The sequence below is a fragment of the Piliocolobus tephrosceles genome, chromosome 10 (assembly GCF_002776525.5).
Source record: "Piliocolobus tephrosceles isolate RC106 chromosome 10, ASM277652v3, whole genome shotgun sequence".
In the NCBI taxonomy this organism is placed as follows: domain Eukaryota; kingdom Metazoa; phylum Chordata; class Mammalia; order Primates; family Cercopithecidae; genus Piliocolobus; species Piliocolobus tephrosceles.
In genome coordinates, this window is record NC_045443.1 from 28,473,667 (window position 1) to 28,497,552 (window position 23,886).

The following is a 23,886-nucleotide window of genomic DNA, read 5'->3' on the forward strand; positions in this document are numbered from 1 at the left end:
AGAATGGTGGAATGGTTTTTTGAAGACTCAATTATGGTGCCAGCGCCTTGAAAGGCTGGTGCAGGATTCTCCAGAAGGCTGTGTATATGCTGGATCAGTTTCCAATATATGGTGGTGTTTCTTCCATTGCCAGGATTCATGGATCCAAGAATCAAGGAGTGGCACCAGTCACTATTACCTCTAGTGACTTGCTAGCAAAATTTTTGCTTCCTGTTCCTGTGAACTGTCTGGACGGGGGGAGAGAACAAAGACAACTAAGATGGCGCATTTCCGGGGTCTTCATCACCGACTTACCCGCACACGGGAAAATGCAGCCGGCGCCCGGGAAAAATGCAGACCAACTGCGCAGGCGCAACGTGAAGTCCCATCTTGGAAATGGAAACTCACCCGGCCGCGCTTGCGGAATGCCCCCGGCTCGCCGGTGTCCCGCCTATTGCCCTCCCACTCCCAAGCCCTAGACAGAAAAGCCGCTCCCGGCAGCCCCGCGGTGGGAACTTCCTCGGCCCCTCCTCATATGCAGACCTAGGAACCTCGCCCGAGAACGCCCGCCCGAGAATGCCGGAGCGACTTCCTAAGCCTCCACCGCAGGAGGCCGGTGAACCTCGCCCTTTCCCCCTTCACATTGGCTAGCTAATAAAGCTTTTGTACTTCGCCTACTTCCTCATCTCTGGCGCCTGATCTGGTGGTCGCATAAAACAAATCATGAACTTATGCCTTGATGACCCAGAGATCTTAGTTCCAGATGGAGGAATGCTTTTACTAGGAGATAAAACAATGATTCAATTGAATTGGAAGTTAAGATTCTAGCCTGGTCACTTTGGACTCCTCATATCTCTGAATCAGCAGGCAAAGAAGAGAGTTACTGTGCTGGCTGGACTGATTGATCTTAACTACCAGTGAGAAATTAGATAGCTGTTCTATAACGGAGGTAGAGTATGTCTGGAATACAGGGTATCCCTTAGGATGTCTCCGTCAGTGGAAAACTACAACAACCCAACCCAAGCAGGAGTACTGTGGCCCAGATACTTCAGGAATGAAAGTTAGGGTCACCCCACTGGATAAACAGTCACAACCAGATGAGGTGGTTGGTGAAGGCAAAGCAAATACAAAATAGAAAGTGGAAGAAGATAGTTATTAATACCAGCTATTAATACAGAAAGAAGGCCTGTAATTGTCATGCGTATTTCCATCTTATTTTGTTATGTTTATGTGTATGTGTATAAAATGTAGAAAGTATCTTTCTTTCCTCTTTTATTCCCTTATCATGTATATAAGATAGTTTGACTATATATAATAGTATTTAAGTATTGTTAGTTTTACATCCTAGTGTTTAAATTACAGGATATCAAGGAAAATAGAAATATCATTCAAAGTCTTTACTTCCTCTTCTTGGAAAGGGGCTAATACATTTCCAGTTGTAGTCAGGACAGTTGCATCACGTTAGGTGAAATTATGACCTTGTTATTTTCTTTATTTGGAGACTAAATATGATTTGAGGAGATGCAGATGTGTGCCAAGTGGACTTGTGATGCTTAATTTTATGTGTCAACTTGACTAGGCCATGGGGTACTTGCAGATTTGATTAAACATTATTGTAGGTATGTCTTTGATAGTATTTTTGGATATTAACATTTGAATCGATAGACTGAGTAAAGCATATTTTCCTCCCTAATATGGGTAGCCCTCATCCAACCAATTGAATATGTGAGTAGAATGAAACAGTTGTGTAATAAGAAACTGCTTCTTCTTGGCTGCTTGAGCTGGAATGCCAGTCTTCTCTTGTACTTGGACTGTATCTGACACTATTGGCTCTTCTAGTTCTCAGGCCATTGGACTCAGACTAGAACTTACACCATCAGCTTTCCTTGTCGTCAGGCTTAACACTATTGATTCTCCTAGCTCTCCAGCTTGCTGACTGCATATCTTTGGACGTCTTGGCTTCTATAATCTCATGAGCCAATTTCTGAAATTAATGTTTCTCTATTTATATACACAGATGTACTTCCTCTTCGTTCTCTTTTTCTGGAGAACCCTGATTAATATACTTACCAAAAAAGTAGAAAATTCGTTGATTATTTCCTTTTCCAGTATAACCAACAGTTTGTGGTTGGCATGATGTAATGTCAAATATGAAGCTAATAAAATTTTGAAATAATGTAGGATTATCTTACCACTGTGCCTATTAAGAAGAGTGGTCTTTAGCTTACTTCATAATTTGCCTTTATTGTTTGTGATATCCCAAAGGCAACTTAAGAAATAAATGACTGTATACTATGTAAAAGGAAAATGAAAAAAATAATGAAATGCTTAAAATACCTAGTACAAGCAGAATTTATAGTAAATATTTTAGAAAGCCAGACATAGACAGAAGCAGTGTACATACACTGTCAAGCATATGAACATTTAACAACAGTGACACATACCTACTTTGGCTTCAATATATTTGGTAATTCTCAGGAATTGGTACATCTTTTTTATTTTCACCACATTGCCGTTTTAGGTTATAGAAGATAGTCATTATGCCCCTGTTTTCCCTGTTGAGGGCTAAAATGTTAATCAGATATACTGGGGAAAGATTTAATATACTTAAAATGGAATCTTATGCTGAATAATGCTGCTTAAATTAAAAAGAGAGGAGAAATCCATTAATAGCAATACTTTGTAGTGCTTAATCGTCGTCGTTTTGTTGTTTTAAGTAAAGAACGAGTTAGCATGAAGACTCCAGGATTTCCTCTTTGATCAAAAGCTTTTAGGAGAGAAGAATGATCCTTTGTATATTTTCAGCATTTAAAGCTGTCTAATTGCCACACATTCTTTCCATTGTGATTGTGTAGCAATGCTGAGGTCTGGAATTATGCAGATCATTTAAGCTTTCTTTGTTGTTCATCAGCTCTCACTACAATCCTTTCTCTGTGTTTCTCATGTTGGATTATATGGCAAGCTTTTGTTGGTTCTTATCTTCAGAAAATGTATAGTCATTTTCTAAGCACAGCACATACGTATTTCTCTTGCAATTCAGTTACTTTAACATGGTTTCAGTAAGTAAAATAAAATATATATAGTGCCTCAAAAATATCACATAATTCAGTTATGCTAACCAAAATTGTGCCATATTTTTGGGAACTTATGTGTAATGAACTGGTGGACTTTGTCTACTCTCCCAGAGGAAGGTAATCATGATAATTGAATAAAACACCATTAATTGGTTTTGTATGTAGAGAAGTTGGGGTGTGTGTTTCTGCATGTGTATAAACTTTAGCATTCTTTTTATATAGTTATATATTTTTATTCATAAGGTAATAAGCAATTGTTGAGAGCAGTGTTCTTATAATTGCTCTCTTCGTCTATGAAACTGAAATTTCTTGATGGCTTTAAGTGTGTTTGTTCAGGAGAGAGAAAATCGTTGTGAGGGAAGTAAATAGAATGTTACTTTCATGTCAAGGGATTCTTTGTTTTAGCATTTTAGAATATCAACATCAGGGAATATCATAAGCATTAGGGAATCACTTGTAATGATGATAAAGGAAGCAGCACTTCAGAGAATTGCACTTACACATAAAGACCTGTCAGAAAATATTTAAAATTAGAAACAACTCAAATGTGTATCAACTAGTATCTGGATAAAGGAATTACAGTACATTCGTGCAATACTACTCAGCAGTAACAATGAACATTACTACTGTTGCTTCCCTGTTACCCAAAGTGTACACATCTTTCCCTCATGATAAGGAAATTATGTCCCGAACTAATCTCTTAACGTACTACTAGGAAATATGCAAAAATGAGCAAGATGGTAGTATTGTGGTACTGACAACAGAGGTTCTAGAACAGATTAGAATACATAATTGAATATATGTACATGTAAACACAGAATATATGTATATGTAAACACACAGATTTGAAATTTTTAATTCATTATATCCTTTAAATATCCTGGGGTGGTAGTAGTTTGCAGATAAGCTAAGTTTAGTTGAACATACTTGAGTTATACGTAGCTTTTGGAAAAATTTTAGGAAATTTTCTGAAACAGCAATTTTGAACTGACTACTCAATCTTATATTCATTTGTATAGGTAGCCTTCAGATGTTTTCCCGTGTATTTAAGAAGTTGAAGTCAGTAAGTGAATCAAAAGATACTAAGTATTTATTAATTAACTATTTTTCTGTGCCACAAAGGGACAGACTTTTTAGAATTGCTGGAGAAAGGCAGAAGATAAGACTGTAAAGGTAAATTTGAGCCAAATTGTGAAAGGACTCTAAGATTTCATGGTAGGAATAGATTACCAGTAGCAGGGTGGGAGAAGTAAGTATGGGCATGATGAAGGCAACCCTAGGCAGGGTAGGATAAAACTGTATGTAATCATTATTTTATGTAACTACCTGAAAAAAATAAGGCTTTAGTTTGGATGCAGGGTGGTGGTATGCTCTTACTTTCAAATTAAAAGTAAGATACAGACTTTTACTAAGCAGAAAGATGATTATAATTTGGAAGAACCTGATAACTTCACTTTCCATGGCAGCCTAGTTTACTGTAGAGAGCTTAAAAAATCTTGACGTAGGTGACATCTTTTTCTTATCATCTAAGGTTGTCTTCCTGTTTACCTATTATAACTGTCCCCTCCTATTCCAGTCTCACTCATTTTCTAGTTTAGTGACTCCATGCTCTGTTCTCACTTCCTCCATCTTCTGTATTTGATCCCTTTAGATATCCTTTTTTCAAGCTTACCTGCCTGAGACACTTTACATACACATTGCACATCTTTTTCCCCTAATATCTTACTCCTTTCCCAGTTTGATTTTGGTAGCAACTGTAGTTCTACCTAAGAGATCAACTTTTTCTCTGGCCTTTCAAGGGAATGCCTATTAGACTGTTGGTCTACTGTGATCTTTCTACTCCCATTCCTGCTAGAGGAAGGGATTTAGCACTAGTGACAAGCATAGAGGCCGTGATAAAAGTCTGTAACAGAAAGCTCGTTTTCATTGCTTCTTTTTGTATATTGTAGCGATTTAAAGATCAGTTTTAATTGAGGTGTATAAATAATTAAAATCACCAATAACTCCTCAAGCTGAAAGACAAAATAAAAAAAAAAATCACCAATATTTAGTATATAATTTGATGACTTTGACAAATACTTACATATGAGAAACCACTACAGTATTATGTGGAATATTTAATGACTGCAAAATGTTCCCTTGTTCCCTTAGCACGCTCGGCTAATTTTTTGTATTTTTTTAAGTAGAGATGGGTTTCACTGTGTTAGCCAGATGGTCTCGATCTCCCGACCTCATGCTCCTCCCGCCTCAGCCTCCCAAAGTGCTGGTATTACAGGCGTGGGCCACTGTGCCCTGCCCCCAATGTAATCATTTTTAAGAGTACAGTTCATCAAAGCTTATGAGATATGTATACATTTGAATATTATAGTATCTTGATTAATTTATCTGTCATGAAATTTTTCCCTTTGTACTCTAATATTCTAATTTGTATAATATTAATATAGGCATTTCAAGTTTCTTTTGATTGATGTTTGCATGGCGTATCTTTTCAGCCCTTTAATTTTATCTCTTGTGTTTTCATAGTAAAAGTGGTTTTTTTTGTAGGTGGCATACAGTTGGGTCTTTTTCATTCAGTCTGCAATCTCTGCTTTTAAATTTAGTCGTTTAGACTACTTACACTTAATGCAATTATCATTTCATGGTTGAATTTAAATATATCATTTTACTGTTTGTTTTCCTTTTTTCCTTCTGCTTTTTTCTTTGTTTGCTGATTTATGTTGGGTTTGAGGATGCTTTACTTTTAATGATTTCATTTTAGATCCACTGTGGAGTTTCTAGGTATATATCTTTCCTAATTAATTAATTAATTAAATGCTTCGGTGTCTACAATATACATCTTTAACCTATTAGTCTATTTATCAGTATTTTTCCATTTTATGTACAGTGTAAGAACTTCACAACAATATACCTTTATTTCATCTCTCATTGTGTTATTGGTACGCAGTTTACTTCTACATATTCTATAAAGCCAACATTTAAAAAAATTTTTGCTTTATATATTCAGTTATCTTTAAACTTTTATATTTACCCACCTGTTTACTATTTCTGGGACTCCTAATTTCTTTTGTGTAGATTCAGATTTCAATCTGGTTTTATCTTTCTTCTGCCTGAAGAAATTTCCTTGATATTTCTTTTAGTACAGGTCTGGTGGCAGATAATTCTCTTACCCTTTGTTTATCTGAAAAAAAGAAAATTCCTCTTCAATTTTTAAAGGTATTTTTTCTGGGCAAAGAAGTCTGTACTGCCATGTGTTTTTTCCCCTTTAGGTTGAAAGACATTTCTCCATTATATTCTGGTTTACATGGTTTCTGGCAAGAAGTCTACTTTTATTCTTATTTTAGTTCTTTTGTAGTAATGTGTTCTTTTTTTTCTGGCCTAAGTGCAAATATTCTCTTATATTCGTTTTCTGTAATTAGATTTTGATGTGCATTGGTATGATTTCTTTATGTTTGTTCTTTCTTGCTATTCTTTAGCTTCTTGGATCTCTGGTTTTATAATGTTCATGAAATTCAGAAAATTTTCAGCCTTTTTAAAATAATTTCTTCTGTATCTTCCCTTTTTGGGGGTCTCCAGTTACACAAGTTTTAGACCACTTGAAATTATCCATTTTTTCTCAGTATTTTTTCCTATCTGTACTTTGTTTTGAATAGTTACTATCGCTATTTTTTTAACTTCGTGATCTTCCACAGTGTTTAATATGCTGTTAATCTCATCTTTTATATTTTTTGTTTCAAAGTTCTCCTCTATAAGTTTCATTTGAAACTTTTTCATATCTTCCATGCCTCTCATCGTCATGACCATTTTTTCTCTACTTTCTTAAAGTTATAGAACATATTTATAATAGCTGCTTTTACGTCTGCTGATTCTCTCCATCTCTCTCATTTCTGTGTCTGTTTCTGTCAAGTGATTTTTCTCCTGGTTATGGGTTATAGTTTTCTGATTCTTTATTTGACTGTTAATTCTTTATTGACTGTCAGGCATTTTGAATTTTTTTTTTGTTGATTGCTGAATTTTTTTATTTTAAATAGTTTTGTATTTTGTTCTGACTCTTTGCTGTGTCACTAGCAATCAGTTTGATTATTTTGAGGCTTACTTTTGAGATTTGTTAGCATGGCTCCAGAGCAGCCTTTTGTTTAGGTCTAATACAGCCCCAGTACTAAGGAGATACCCCCCTGAGCATTCAGCTGAATGCTCCATATATTACTAGGTTTATCCACTCCAACTGATAGGAATACAAACTCTTGCCAGCTATGTGTGAGCTCCAGATGGTCTGTCCACTCACTTTTGTTGTTCTTTTCCTGTCCTTGGGTAATTTTCTCCCACGTGTATATAGGTTAGAACTCCATTTAAGACTTGAGAAGACCTTTCTGTCTCGGGAGCTCTAATTTTCAGATGCTTGCACTTGTAAATTCTAGCTGCTTTGTGGACTCTTAACTCTGCCCCTTTAACTCAGTGAGAGGTCAGCTTTACTTGGCTTCCCCCGTCATACACTTTGGCCTGGAAACTGACTCCAGTTTGTAAGTTTGGCAGTTATATCCTTGTTTCCTTTCTTTTGGGAATCACAGTTTTGTACCGTTGTCTAGTATTTGCACATTATTTCATTTTGTACATCTTTTGTTCAGTTTTCTAGTTGCTTTTTCTCTTTTATTGTTCATTTTTCTAGTTGCTTAGAAACTAGAGGTTAAATCTGGTCTTCGTGTGTCCACTTTGGTTGGAAGTAAAATGCTATCTGTATACTGTAATTTATATTTCCTTTCAACCTTTATCATAATTTTACTTTGAAGTAACCACAGTGTGAAACCACAGGGGTGGCAGTGGTGGTGGTGGTGCTTGTGCTGGTGAGATGTCTGTGAGTAAGCTATTGGTGATATATAGGAAGTACCTGTTTTAATTTTTCATTTACTCTGTTCATCTTTTATAATACTTTATAAAGCAAATCTCATCACCCTGTCTGTTAATCTTTGCGTAAAATTTATACACTAGGGATATGTACCGTATTTTTCGGTAGTTTTTATATTTTAGACTTCTCACTTGCTATTTTTACTAAGCCTTGAAAAACCAGGCATTTCTTATTTCTGTATCCATAATAAATCATGGTATTCAGCTGCTACTTAGAATACAGTTATTTTACCGTAGAATGAATTCTGGTGTACAAATTTTATGTTTGGTTAGTTAGAGATCCTCAGTATAGTTACAGGATTTCCCTTTTCGTTTTCTGCAATGGATCTAATTTAGTCATTCTTTAAAACTGTTTTCTTTCTGAGGAGCTGACAATCCTAGGGCTTTTCATCCTTGGCATTGTTATCCTTTTCATTGTGTTGGAACTGTGTAAGATAGCTACAACTGTACCTAGGTGGCTCTTAGTACTTTTGTCTTTGTAGGATTTATATATGTGATAACAAATACTACCAGTAACATCATCTCTAAAAATTGAAGACTATAGATACATAGAATTTAAAATTGTTTCTTTTGTGAACTCATCTATTTTTCCATTCTTCTTGTTTCTTCTGGAAATTATATGTGTTCTTTAAGGTTATGCAGGGCCTGACAAGGTGAGCTTCGCCAGCCTGTCCAAGGATAAAGTCAGCACCTTACGTAAAATCAAAGTAGAGGGGGAAAAAATCCTAGTTAATTTTACTGGCAATATGTCAGGAAATTGAAAGCATGATGAAGCCTGTGTTTGCACATAAAGGTGAACTTGTAGCTCTTGCATGTTTCTGGGTTTTATGGTGTTCTTATCTCTCGTAGGGACAATATAAGCCATGTTTAAAAATGATCTTTTGCTTATTTGCTTAAAGGAGTAGGTGGACAATTGGTGATGCTGAGGGTCGAGATAAACTTTCTGTTAAAGTATCTAGTACCTGTCTGATATTTCCATATGTAAATGAGTTTCTTTGTCATCTTTGCATTATACTCTAGGCAATGCTACATGCTAGCCTGACTGTGGTTTCACTTGGCTTCCTTTTTCTGAGTCTCTACCTGTTCAGTGTACCTAGCTTAGCTTCTAGCATTCCAGTGTAACTACCTGCCACTCATTTCCTGCTTTCTCCTTTTGCCTGTCTAGTAAACAATATTGTCTCCTGTATATTTCTTCCTTTCTCTTTTGAAACTTACCTCAATATGGTATATCTGATGTAATATCTCACTGGGCTATTATTATGTAATTTGATAAATTGAGTAATTGTATTAGTGATGCTGCTACTGATGCAAAATCAGTTCTAGGATATGTTAACTTATACTATTGTAGTGTTAAGCACTTTTGAGTTAGATTTAATTTATTTTATCTTCAGAGTCAATTTTTAAGCTTTATCTAGAGTCTTACTGTGAGGAAAAGAAATGTCTTCTTAAAAGAAGTAGGCTCTTACAACTGTAAGATTCTCCTTGGAGAAAATTATTTCTCTTGAAACTCAGGCCATTGGAGGTATGTTTGCAGTGTTTCTTTGGTAGTTCTCAATCAGGTATTTTCATGGATGGTCTGCTTGTCTCAGAAAGAGAGCCTAAAGTGGAGTCTTTTACTTGGAGAATGCTTCAGTGCTCCACAAATCAGTGACCAGAATCGTTTCATTTTATGCCCATGTGGTTTCTGTGGGTGGTTTGTTGTTTTAAAAACTGTTTCAAAGAAGTGCATTTTTTTTCCTGGCAATACATGTGTATCCTGTGTAAGTATTTTTCATTATTAATAATTTTGAGAAAAACTAACTCCAGGTCATAATGCAGTTGGCATAAGTTATGGGTTTTGGGTCTGCTTTACCAACAATTTATTAACCTGAGGTTCCCAAAGGGCATGTTTCGCACTGTCACCAACCTTTTTTTGGAAATTATTTTTGTCCATTTTGTGTAAATCAATAGTTTCAAAGAGAAGCTTATGAGACTTTTAGGCTTAATTTCTTCTAGGCTTATATACTGCTATTGGGGGGGTATTTCCTCTCCTTTTCTTTCTCTCTGTATAGAAATTTCCATTTCTGTTTGTGACTTGTTTGTGATTCCAGCTTTTTCATTGTGCTTTGATTTTCATCTTCTTCCTCATTTAAGCTTAGTGGTTAGAAATCTTGTCGTTAATTGAATTTCAAAGTGGTTAAGTTTTTGTCATTTTCCATTTTCCTGTCCAACAGGGAGGGTTTGCATCTGTAGGTTCACTGAAACCTTTAGTAATGAACTTGGGTTTAAAGAGAAATTGAATTAAATTCTTGAGTTATTTCAGGAGTTGTAACATCATGCTATTCACATTTCTGGCCACAGTGAAAGTTTTTGTGAAAGTGAAGTTTTGTAGGAAAAAGCTTCATATGTCATCAGCCCATAGTCTTGGAATGGATCTTTAGGAATTGGCTAGCGCAGAATTACAACGGTAAATAGTCTGCATAAGTTTTCTAGCTAACAAGTGAATATTATTTTAAATTAGGAAATAACCAGGAATAAGACTTGAGAGATCATCTCTCCTAACTTACTAATTTAAGAAAGGAGGAAATTAGACCCTAGATATTAGGTGATCATCTTCAAAAATGCTGTAATTTAGTTGGAAGAATTAGGACTAGAGCCCCATGCCCTGATGCCAAGTTTAGTGCTCTTTCCACTACCTTGGGATCTCTTCTCATCCTATTCCAACAAAATAAAAGTTTAAAGTGTAAGATACAAGATTCTCATTTGAAAATATCCAAATACATTGTATTTTTGCAATATAAAATTGGAGTGATGAGAGAAGACTTACAAATTCATGTGCCATTTTCCCCCTTGATCTGTAAAACAGTAGTGATAGTATCTGAGGTTGTCATTTGGTTATTTTAGGAAGGAAATTGTGTGGCCCTTATTTTGTTTGAGTTTCTTCTTCATCATATTGAGGTAATTTTTAAAAGTTCTTAAGCTAGAAAAACATGCAAATAAGAACCTTCTGTATTGGCTGCTGTCGACTGCCTATTTAACATTACTCCTTTTCCCACTACCCGCCCGCTTTTTTTTGAGACAGAGTCTCACTCTTTTTGCCTATGCTGGAGTGTAGTGGCATGATCTTGGCTCACTGCAACCTCCACTTCCTGGATTCAAGTGATTCTCCAGCCTCAGCCTCCAGAGTAGAGTGGGAGGGATTACAGGCACCCGCCACCACACCTGGATAATTTTTGTATTTTAGTAGAGATGGGGTTTTGCCATGTTGGCCAGGCTGGTCTTGAGCTCCTGACCTCAGGTGATCTGGCCTGCCTCGGCCTCTCAAAGTGTGGGGACTACAGACGTGAGCCACCACACCCAGCCTCCCACTGCCTTTCTAACAGATTCTCTGTTTTGTTTAGGCATCTGACCCTCCTTTATGTGACTCAGAGAAAGGAGACCTCATTCCAAGTTCTAGGATTGATTCTGGTAAGTCTAAGTGAAACATAGTAATTCCTTTTCTTTGCTGGCAGCGGATTTAAGGATGGGCAGATCACAATCTCAAAATATTTTTGTCATCTTGCTTCCAGCCTGTGGATGAAGCTAAATATAGGAGGCCAGAGCCAAGGGAATTAGAATTTCTGAAGCTCTGACTTGCAGTACTTAAAAACTGCTCTACCTTTGGCCTTCTTGTTACATGAGATACTAGTTATACATCTTACTGATTTAGCCAGTTTGATTTTGGAATTCTGTTATTTCCAAATGGAAGTATTTTGTCTCATGCATCTAATACTTGTGAATGAAGATTCATAATGATGTAGGTTTTTGGCAATTAAATGGTTGTGACTGGAACAGGGAAGACTATTAATAGATTGGAGACTAGGAGAATCTTTTATGAGCTTTTTAACTAGGTGAATAATAAAGTCGTGGTTCATAAGGCATCATAAACTAACTGTGATTTACCTTTTATTCTTGTAGCTCCACCTCATTTCTTTTCCCAGTGACCTCTTAAATTCAGTGGATTCTATTTGTTCCTTATCCTCTTTGACCTCTATGACATATATTAGACCTGTCTGTATCTTTCTGTATTTCTTGGTCATGCCTGTTAAATTTTATTTACTGACCTGTTTTCCTCTACTTATCCCTTGAATAGTAATGGTTTTCTGTGGTTTTATTTTTGGCCTAATTAGAAATATAAACATTATTTAGAATGGTTTTATCTTTATAGAAAATTATGATAATAATATAGAGAGTTCTCATAAACCTCACACCTTTTATTAACATTTTACATTTTTGTTGTACATTTGTTTAAATGAATGGCCAATATTTATACATACTTATTAACTAAAGTCCATACTGTGTTAATATTCCCTTTATTTTTATCTACTGCCCTTTTTCTGTTCCAGGTTGCTGTCTAGGTTACCATATTACATTTAGTGGTCATGTCTCCTTAGGCTGCTCTTGGCTGTGCAATTTCTTAAACTTTACTTGTTTTTGATGACCTTGACAGTTTTGAGGAGTATTAGTCAGACACGTCTTGGCTGTGATGGTTTCTTAAACTTTACTTGGTTTTGATGACCTTGACTGTTTTGAGGAGTATTGGTCAGACATTTTGTACATTGTTCCTCAACTGAGATTGATAGGATGTTTTTCCTCATGATTAGACTGGGGTTAGGGTTTTTAGGAGGAAGAGCATAGAGGTGAAGTGCCATTTTCATCACATCGTATCAAGGGTATTTACGATCAACTTATCATTGCTAACCTGTAACTTATTGTGACTTGATGTTTACTTTGATCATTTGACTAAGGTGGTTTTTATTAGGCTTTTTCACTGGAAAGTTATTCTTTTTCTCTCTTTACGTATTGTACTCTTTGCAATGAAGTCACTATGTGCAGACCACACCAGATGGGGAGTTATTTTCCACCTTCTTGATAGTGAAGTAGCTACATAGGGTTTTTTGGAATTTTTCTGCATGGATGACCATGGACATTTATTTTCTACTTTGCTGGGCCAGTTTTAAAATTGTTGATGTATATTGATGATTTCTGAATATGTTTATCTTAGCGATTATTTCTACCACTTTTTTTGAACTCTTCCTCTTTCCAGTCAACTTCCTATTAGACCTTTTCCTTTTGGTCTTTTGTTGAAACCTCAAACTCAAATGTGTCCATATTGCCTAAGCCCAAACTAATTATTCTATACCTCATTTATTTCATTTTATGCCTCTTTACACCCAAACTTGCTTTTTCTTCCCACTTACTGGGAAACTGATGGGATCCTTTAGTTTTCCTTTTCCTTATTCACACTCCCTTATTACCTCTTACTTTGGATTGTTAGTTTATTGCATAGATTTCTCTCAAACTAGCCTATTCTACTTTCACACTGTTATCCACATTGCCTCATAGCCATTTTTTTCCATTACGCATGTCACTTACTCAAAATACGTCTTATTTCTCTTTTCAGAATTCTTCAATGAGTTCTGTGTTTGCCTCTAATTGATTTTAGGTAAATTACTTGATCTCGCTCTAGCATAAGTTTTCTTATTGAAAAAGAGGAGGTGATACAGGAATTTTCTAAGGATTAAAAGTGATAGTGTGTCTAAAGAGTTTAGGAATGTGTCTGCAACAAATTAGTACACTCTAAAAGACAGTTATTTTTATTGTTCTTTGCCTCCTCCCAAACTCCTTATCATGACTCTTCATAATTTTGCTTGTAGCCCCCTATCTAATATCTTCATTTATAGTTATTCTCCCACCATAGATACCTTATCATTCAACAATTCCGCATTATTTGTGGTATTTTTGGTTTGCTATACTGTGTGCTTTATAAACCTGTCCTTTTGGCTGTGTCTTCACCAGGAATGTGCTTATCTTTTTTGACGAACAGGAAAATTGGCTTTTACTTATTCATAGTATTTAACTTAGATATCCTCACCGATGGAGAGTACATTACTATCTTTCTCAGCTGTTGCGTAGATATATTGTGTACCATATATATGTTTGCAAGTCTGTCTTTCTATTAAACTGTGATATCCAAGGACATAAGGACTTAATTTAATTCATTGTATGATTCCTAGCACTTAGTATTCACTCTGTTAACACTTGTTGTGTAGATTACCTCACAAATACAGAATTTTTATTGATGGTAACCAGGTTTCTGCTTGAACCCTTCTAATAGCAGGAAATTTATAGTTGGAGAGCCAGTGATTACTTGTGGACAGACCTAAATTTTAGGAAGTTATTTTCATACAGGTTTGAAATCTGCCTACCTTTAACTTTCATTTGTCTGTTCTCTGGACCCGTAAAGAGTTAGTCTCTGCATTCAGCATTTTCAAGTATTTGGGTACCAAATATGTGCTAAGCACATTTCAGAAGTCTTTTGGTTGGAAATGAAAGAAAGCTGAAACATGTTAGGTTAAAAGAAATAAATTTGCTCATTAACTTTGATTGTCTCCAGACTTTTTGATTGTTCACCTCTACCAGGAATACATTTTTGAGGATGCATCCTCAGTATGGGTATATTTATCTGTACATTTGATACATATATGATTATAACAGTACATTATGTACATTATAAAACACAAATTATGGCACTTTTCAAAGGATAGTACAACATAAAAGTATCTTATTTTATGCGTTGTAGTCTTTTCTTCTCACATTCTGGTGGATTGTCTTATACATCGCTCTTCTCGGAGGTGTATACATACCATTTTAAAGGCCACCTATGTATGTAATCAAACTCTATTATGGGCAGGTTTGGAGTTGGTCTTAGAGATGACTGAAGATAGCTCTAGGAGTTCTACTTTTTTCATTGCTGCTACTGCTGCTGCTGCTTTTTTTTTAATGACTTTACTCTTTCAGACTGGCTTCTTCCTGGGGCTAGGACCATGGTTGCTGCTGGCTTTGGGCTAATTTATTCACAGCTTCTATTGATTAATTCAACAAATTAAGAATGGAGTGCATATCCTGAGCCAGGTACTATTCTAGGTGTTAGAAACACAACAGAGAGTATAAAAAAGAACAGTATTAAAGTGGTAAGTGCTATGCAGAGAATTAAAATAGAACGATGTGACAGTAATCAAGTGACTACTTTAGGAAAACCTTTGTCTAGAAGAGACATTAAAGCTGAGATATGAATCAGAATAGCTAGCCATGTAAATATCAGGAGGAAGAGCATTCCAGGGACTGGCTAGGCAAGATTTCTAAAATGGGCCTGAATTTTTGCATGTTTGAGGAAGTAAGAGAAGGCAGTTGTTGAGTTTAGAACTTAGTAGGTAAGGAGAGTTTTGTGATCAGAGAGAAACAGGGTTTTTCTTCTTCCATCTCTAGTTGGAAACATCCCAGGGAAGGACTCTGATTGATCCAGCTTGAGTCAGTTTCCTATCCCTAAGACTGATTATTAATGGTGGGGACATGTTTTGTTTTGTTTAGCTCATGTTGGACTAATTGTCTATGTTTATGGCCAGAAGAAGGTTTGGAGGAAGGGTTTTGAGTTGACAAAATTAAGAGATGCTACTTATTATGGACCTTGTGGCCAAGAGCTTTTCATTATATCAGCTAAGAGAGAACTCTTACTATCTTACCCTACTTGAAGATACCTATTTTTTATCTTTGTTGACTTTTTAATCCAGGCTAAACTTTTCATTATTCATTCTTCTCGGAAATGATTCTTTAACCACAAGTATTACTTTAACCTCGCATTGTACTTCTGAGGGTGACAGATGGAAAGAGAAGATGGAAATGTCAGTGTATTTTAGGTATAAATCCTTTCCATTCCTTTAATGTCCATTTGTGTATAAAGGATATGTGTAATCTGGAGTCATTCTGTACTTCATTGCCTAAGGCAGGGAAATTGGCCAATGTATTTTTGATAGTGCTTCTTAAATTAAGTTGAAAACTCAATCCTCCAAATATTCTGGGTAAGCAAGTTTTGGGGGGCATATTTTTGCTTCTTGGCTTTTGGTGGTATTAAAAGCTTTGATAACTTTGGTAGTGAGGTTTGCATGGTTGGAATTCTGTGCAGCAGTGAGTGGACATAATATTAAATAGTGGTATTTACTAGTGGGAGCAAAACTGAGTACTAAATTTCGATGTTTCTGAAATGGTGTCGTTGCAATAGGTCAATAACTACATGCATATTTCTTGAAGTCACTGGAAATAGGTGCCTACAAAGAGGCATGAGGCTAATTTCTACAAAGAATTGAATATGAGATATACTCTTATTAAACTGTAATAATTATGTATTTGATTTTTTAAAAGAAATTATGTTTTTTTTTTTGGAGACAGGGTCTGGGTCTTTCACCCAGGCTGGAGTGCAGTGGTGTGATCATGGCTCACTGCAGCCTTCACCTTCTGGACTCAAGTGATCCTGCCACAACAGCATCCAAGTAACTGGGACTATAGGTGAGCACTACCATGCCCAACTAAATTTTGTATTTTTTTTTTTTGTAGTGATGGGGTTTCACCATATTGCCCAGGCTGGTCTCGAACTCCTGGGCTCAAGTGATCTGCCTGCCTCTTCCTCCCAAAAAGCTGGGATTATAGGCATGAGCCACTGTACCTGGCTTTTATGCCATTATTTAATTTACAGTGTTCAAACTAGCTTAGGTTTTCCATTGTAAAGCCAGATTTCTTACATTAGAGTACCAAGGTAAGCCTTCTGTGTTTGAGTGTTTAATTTAGATGTGAAATATTGTATAATATGGATAGGCCACTATACTAGAGGCTCTAAGAAATAGAGCTCTATGGTGAATTTCTTTTCTTTACTATTATAGAATTCTAATAATACTTTTCTGTGTTGTAATTTTGGGTTTGTACATGTGGGTTGTGAGAAATAAACTGGAAATCCTGTCTCTGTGGGTTGGAATCTGGTGTGGCTTCAAAAGGCAAACAAAATATGTTAGCATTTACATGCCAGGTAAATTTTTTAAATGGACTTTCCATAGGTTCCAAACTTCTGAGGCGAAGTAATATAAAGTAATATTGTAGTTGCAGACAGACTCCTGTTGGCATACATTTGGTTTCTTAATTATGATGGAACATCAGTAGCTGATTAAGCAAACAACCTAAAGAAATATCTTTGTACATCCTTAGTACAGCTTGTTCCTGTTCATTTGTGACAAGTTGTTTGGGAAAGAGTTTTGAGATGGCATGCTAAGACTCGATATCCTAAAAGTCTAGTGGGTTTTCTTTGTATTTTAAAAGTGAAGAGTGTATTTCAAGATTGAGAATTTTCTGCTTTTTATAAAAAGGACTTTATAATTGGAGTAATTTTAGATTTTTAACTGTACTTAAGTGAAGATGCACATGTTTTTATCCCCTCTTCTATTAATAATTTATTAGATAATTTTAAGAAAGGAATATTGTTGTATTATGGTGGCCAGATTTAGAAAGGTCTAGGTGAATTTACTGTCTTTCAGTTCACGTTATTCTTATTTATATGAGTGGCTGGAGATATCACATATAATTTGAGGTTTACATCTGGTTTTCTGTTAAGTGAATCTGATTCAGGCACAACTATCTTCAATGGTGATTTTCCCAGCTGTAAATTAGGAACTTGGCATTGAACACCATGTGGTTTTGTGTAAGCAGAATTCAGATTGTGATGTTTTCTGTCACTTCATAATTCTAATTTTAGATTTTCAAAGTAGGATAATTCACTCCAGAAAAGTCTGAAATCTGTGATTTTCCATACACTGCCAGGTACATTGATGTGAGTGGTTTGAATCAAACTGAATATCCTTTATAAAAAATATGGTGGATCATTTTATCTGTCTACCCATAGAATTGTGACCATGGATTTTGTGTTTTTTTTTTTTTTTTTTTTAATTTATAAAAATGCAGGTGATTCTTTGTATTTGCATTTGAAAATTTCTTGGAAACACAGAATACAGTGATACTTATGGACTTTTCCTGCAGTGGTAGTAAATGTGAAGAGAGAGGGATAAGTTTAGAGCACAAGCCTCTTACTGGTCTTTTGCTTTACTTACGTTTTTTTTTTTTTCACTTTTCTAATTACTTGTCTGAATTGCACAGGGTTTCAGTTTGAATATTGCAGGTACCATGAAGTCTTTTCTTAAGAGCTATTATGTACTTGTGTAATGCCATCTACTAGATTATAAATGCCTTGAGCATAGGAGTTACTATAAATTCATCTTTGTATTCTATTGTACTTAGCTTCTCACATAACAACTATTATAGAATAAGTATAATGAGTTTGTTGAATTAAATTAGATTGACCTGAATTAGAGGGGAGGAATTAGACATTGGAAAAACAAGGATGAACTTAGAGAAGCTAAGTTTTGTGGTCATTTGAGGTATCTTGTTAATTTAGTTTTAAGTAATCAAGAATGGTGATGTTTTATTCATCTCTAAAACTGTTATGACGGAATGGTCAGAAATGATGGTATGTCTTGTTCTGTTACCAACTAGCAATTTACGTTTCAGTAAACGGCTCTATGTAATAATTCTGGTGTTAAAAATACCATTACTCAAAAATTAGCTGGGCGTGGTGGCACGTGCCTGTAATCTCAGCTATTCAGAAGGCTGAGGCAGGACAATCTCTTGCACCCAGGAGGCGGAGGTTGCAGTGAGCCGAGATTGGGCTCCAGCCTGGGCGACAGAGCGAGACTCTATCTAAAAAAAAAAAAAAAAAAAATACCATTACTGGTTTCAGGGGATACATCTCATGAATTAATTTTTAGACTGATTTCCTAAGTCTTTTTTCCCAACCCTCTATTAAAAAAATTAATGTATAATTTACATATATCACAAAATGTATGGATAGAGGGTGTATAGTTTGCTGAACTCTGATAAATATATACCTGTGTAACAATACTCCAATCAAGATACAAACATTTCCATTTCCTCAGAGAATTCCCTCATTCCCCTTGTAGTCTTTCTCCATACCATTCTCCCCCAACCCCTGGTGTCTACTCTTCTGATTTCTGTTACATATATTAGTTTTGCCTGTTCTTGAACTTCATATAAATGAAATTTTATAACATGCATTCTCTATTACTGGCTTAATTTATCTAACATGTTTTTGATTTTTTATTATATTTGTGAAGCTTTTTGAATAGTGTAGTGAAAAATGTTAGAGAACATCTTGTTATTGGTGAGAAAATTCCTGCGAATGTTAATATTTAATTCAGAGATTAAAGAAGAATCTATGTAAAGTGACAATACCTACAATATCCTTTTTTGACCCAAATGGGAAGTAGTTCTTTTGATATTTTGAATATTGAATATTGGAATATCTTTGTGAATACAAGGTCCGGTTTAATCTGGAAATTAAAATCTTCATTTGTTTGTTTTGTCAGCATAGGTCAATTTTGTCCTAATTATTGAAAACTGACTTCTCTGAGAAGATCATCTTTCAGGTTTGGGAGGAAGAAAACTATTCTTATTTAGTTTTTAAACTCATATTTGTTTTTTTTTTTTTCATATTGTTAGGTAAGGTTATGTAGACATGAGCCTCTGTTACTTTGACAGTGCTTTTGAAACAGCTCATAGTTCATTGGGGGACATAAGTCAAATATGTATTGCTTAACTCTTGGCATCATCTTTATTTTTTCAAAATTGTAAAATACTGGTAAAATTGATCATCTTTACTATTTTAAAGTGTACAGTTTAGTGGCATTAAGTACATTATATTGTGCTGCCATCACTATCATTCAACCATAGAACTCATCTTGCAAAATGGAAACTTCATCATTATTTCTTAATTTAAAAAACATTTTTCAAAAAGGGATTATAATACTAGCTTCTTTATTCATTTAAATTGGGCCTAGTAATTAAGTTTATAAAAATATTTTTGGCTAAAATAGATAGTCATGAAAATGATATGGACATGCTTTATAACATATTTGTAGTCTAGCCTTTTGTTATTAGATCCAAATCTTTTCTATGAATGCAGGTCTCCTTATTGGAATTTATTGGAAATTTTTCTTAAATCACACCTTTAAATATCCTCTTTAATTTCTAAGTATAGTGATACAGTTGCAAAATAGTCTCAGTGGAGATTGTCCTAAATTTTTATAGTATTGTCTTGACAGAATTTTTTTAAAAAGCAAGTCGTCCTTATCAAACTGTTATAAGTAGTCAACTTTTTCATGGGAACAACTACTTCCACTGCTATCTTACAGATTTTTAAAGATATTTAGTGAAATTATACATTAATAGATATAACCCAGATAAAAATGTTTGGAAACAAATATAGCTGTTTCTTGATAGTACAATTCAGCTAATGGGAGCATAAGTGCTAGGTCTTGTCTTATTAACCTCTACCCCTTCCTTCACACTGTGAGAATCAAAGGTAATGGAGAGCATTGGTTAATATCATGACCCATGAATTTGTTATGTGGCAATTAATGAAAAGAACTTGTAGCATGGATAGTAAGTTGATAATTTGAAAGTTTTTTTTTTTAAAGTTTCAGTGTCTTACAGCTACCAATTTTCAGTCTTCTTTTCTGTTGTTACAAATAGTGAGTTCATACTGTAAAATAAAATTATAGTTTTTGTTTTAGTTATTGCTGTGTAACAAGCTACCCCAAACTTAGCAGCTTAAACAACTGTGTCATTTTGCTCATAATTTTGTGAGTCAGGAATTTGAGAAGGGTTTTGCTGGTCTTTGCATAACTGGCAGAGTGCAAGTTTGATTAGGTGTGTTCTGTCTTTGTGTGCTCTCTCCACATGGCTAGTTTGGGCTTCTTTATAGCATGGTAGTCTCAGAATAGTCAGATTTCTTATATGGAGGGTCGTTTTCTCCAGAGTAAGTATTCATAAGACAGGAAGTGGAAGATGCCTATTTCTTAAGGCCTGGGCCCAGAAAACGGCACATTTCTCACCCATGCTACCAGTCAAAGGTTCCACAAAGCTCACCCACATTCAGGGGTGGGAGACATAGACTTCTTCTCTGTAGAAGGCACACCAAATAATTTGTGGCCATTTAAAATCTGCCAAAGGTTTAAATGGTGTATATAATTAATGGCATTCTTATTTTTAAAATCCTGAGAATATTTCTGGTAGATGTCAATATTGAAGGCTATGGAAGAACACATAGGTCTCCATTTAACTGATTCAAATTATAAATGAGTATGAAACACCTAGAGAGAGTAAAATTGACAAAGGATAGAATGCTGAGCACAACTTCTTTATGATAAGGAAATTATCATAAATTTTACAGTAGAATTTCTGTAAAATTTCTATTTATTAATCCAACCCTTGTTCTCCCACAATTAGGTGTGAGTTAATGCCTCATAGCATTAAAAAAAAAAGACAAGGAAAATGAAATTCAATAATGTGTATAGATGAATTTGAGTTACAATCTTTTGGCATGCTGCAGATCCCATTTGGATTCCTGGTAACAGACATTTTAGACTACAGTATGAGATACTTTTGTTAAGTGGACTAGGTCTGAGTATCATGTTTGAGAAGGCAACATTTTAAAATGAATTTGACATTTATAAATAATTTTTTTCTTTGGTACTTAAACTGTGCATAGTGTTATTTTTGTATATAAGGAGGTAAATTTTACCTTGGATTTTTAAATATAGTGTCTTGTATCATCTGTAATGATAAAGAACAGATTTTCTCAGTAACATTTTTTCAGTGACACAGTTTTTCATGACCAGTGAATGATAGCTGAAGAAACTGAAAAATTTCTGAAATTATCAATATAAATCATTTATTTCCACTAGACTTTGCTATGCTTTGCTGTTCGAAGTAAATATAACTTTTCCCAAGATTAGTCAACATTTATTGAGTTTGCGTCATGCTTGTTAGATGCTAAGAATAGATCAAAGTTTGATCTCTGTATTTTATTTAACTGATATCAAATGAACTTAATTAGTGATGATGTTGAATTTTTTTTAATACAAGAATGAAAATGCCCTTTCTCTTTGTGATTGTTTGGTACTAGTCATTAACTTTGTTCCCATTTTGTATAAATGTTGTGTATTAGAAGTTAGAGGCAGTTTTCTGTGGAAGAGTATTTCTACTTGATTTTGTGTTATTTGATATATAGATGTTTTGAATAGCAGCATAAAGTTAAATGTATAAATTTAATATTATTGCTGTATTGTAATCTTTTTCTGTTGAATTTTTTGGCTTGCATTATTATAGTCCAGTAAACTATTGTGTATCTGTTATCTTTATGGTAATGTATCTTTTCTTCATATAAAATAAAAAACTTTGAGACCTCTGCATCCAAAATACTAAATATAAAAGTTTATAAATTATATTAAAATATGTCTCAGATTATATAGAGTGATACGTAGTCATTGTTACCTTCAAATTGGCCACTTGGTGAAATATGTCACTTTTTAGTTGCTAGACTATGTTTAAAAGCTGTAAAATACTGGCAAGCCACAATTTAAGACCACATAAAATGTGAAAATCTGGTTTATGGAAACAGATTAGAATTTATTTTCATTATGGAATGCTTTGTTTCAAAGTTTGTTGAAAAAATATATTTTGATGTATAACAAAGGTATATAGTATGATATTTGTAAGATTATTTTTCAGTACTTTAAAAATACTTTTTTACAGAAGTAACAATATAATAGTACATTTCACATAAAAAATTTATTCAAATCTCTATCTCCCTTACAAAGCTAATGATTTTATATCTCCCTTTAATGTGTTTTATTTGAATGTAGTAGGTACGCTTTTTAGAGACTTCTTTTATGGAAAATTGTAGGTAGAAGTATATACATGTAAGGTAGTGTACAGTAATGAAAATGGAAAATCAAGTCACTAAAATTTTGTTTGTATATCTCATATTATATTGTAAGTGATTTAGTTATTTTCTTTGATTTTCATGCAACTCGAAGTATATCCCTCACTAATAGTTATGTTTAATTTCTCCCATCCATTTATGTTAATACATACGTACATGTGTACACACACACACACACACACACACACATTTTCTTTTTTAAAGTTGTTGTAGGCAGAATAATGTCCTTCAAAGGTATTAGGTCCTAGGAACCTATAAATGTTACCTTATGTGGAAAAGGGTTTTTGAAGATATGATTAAGTTGAGGGTCTTGAGATGGAGAGATTACTCTAGATTATCTGTGTGGGTCCTAAATACTATCACAAGTGTACTCATAAGAGATAAACAGAGGCATAATCTACAGACATACAGCAGAGAAGGCAGTGTGAAGAAAGAGTAGAAAGAGATTTGAACATACTAGCCTTGAACATTAGAGTGAGGAGGCTACAAACATTAGAGTGAGGAGGCTACCAGCAGCTTTTAGAAGCTGGAAGAGGCAAGGCTTGGATTCTCTCCTAGAGCCTCCAGAGGGAGCCAGCCTTCCCAACTCTTTGATTTCAGCCCAGTTTGAACTTCTGGCCTCCAGAATTGTGAGAGAATAAATATCTGTTGTTTTCATCCACCAAGTTTTGGTAATTTGTTACAGCAGCCACAGGAAACTGCTACGAGTGAATATACATTTTTGAAATCACTGAAAGATTTAATTATAAAATAGGAAGGGATCGCCGTCTTAATTGACCTGCTCCTCTCTTCCTTTGACGTGAACATATTCACATGTGGACTTCTCTACTCTTTTTACTATTATTACATCCTTATACTTTGGGTCACAGCTTTAATATCAGCTCCACAGATGAGCCCTCTTTTACCACTGAATTCTTAAGTTTTTCCCTATATCAGTCCCTTTTTTGTTTTCTGTAGCATTCATCATGTACATTCTTGGGGTGAGGAAAATCTTAACCACCATTGTAAATCTACAAGCTAAAAAGAAAGATATATTTGTATGAAACTTAACAGTTGAATGGAAAGATATACCACACAAACAATTGGTAAAAATACGTACAGTGCAGAGAAAGGACAGAGTTGATATCTGTTCTATATGATAACTTCTTAGATGACAAAAAGGAAACAAACAGCACTATACGAAAATGAGCAAAAGATATGAAGAAGCCAATCCAAATGGCCAACAACATATGAAAA

General features: G+C 34.8%; 1 protein-coding gene across 8 annotated transcripts in view; it reads left to right on the plus strand.

Moving 5' to 3' along the window:
* Nucleotides 1-23,886, plus strand: part of CCDC91 (coiled-coil domain containing 91) — a 363,292-nt gene that overhangs the window by 18,853 nt on the left and 320,553 nt on the right. For 4 of the 8 annotated variants that reach the window (XM_026457082.1, XM_026457083.1, XM_026457080.2 and 1 more), the window contains one exon: nt 11,333-11,399. The exons of 3 other annotated variants lie outside the window; for them this stretch is intronic. The gene's annotated coding sequence lies outside the window, so the exon portion shown is untranslated. Of the gene's footprint in view, nt 1-11,332; nt 11,400-16,292; nt 16,314-23,886 lie in introns of those variants that run through there. One more of the 8 variants, XM_023209010.2, reaches the window with a different exon arrangement.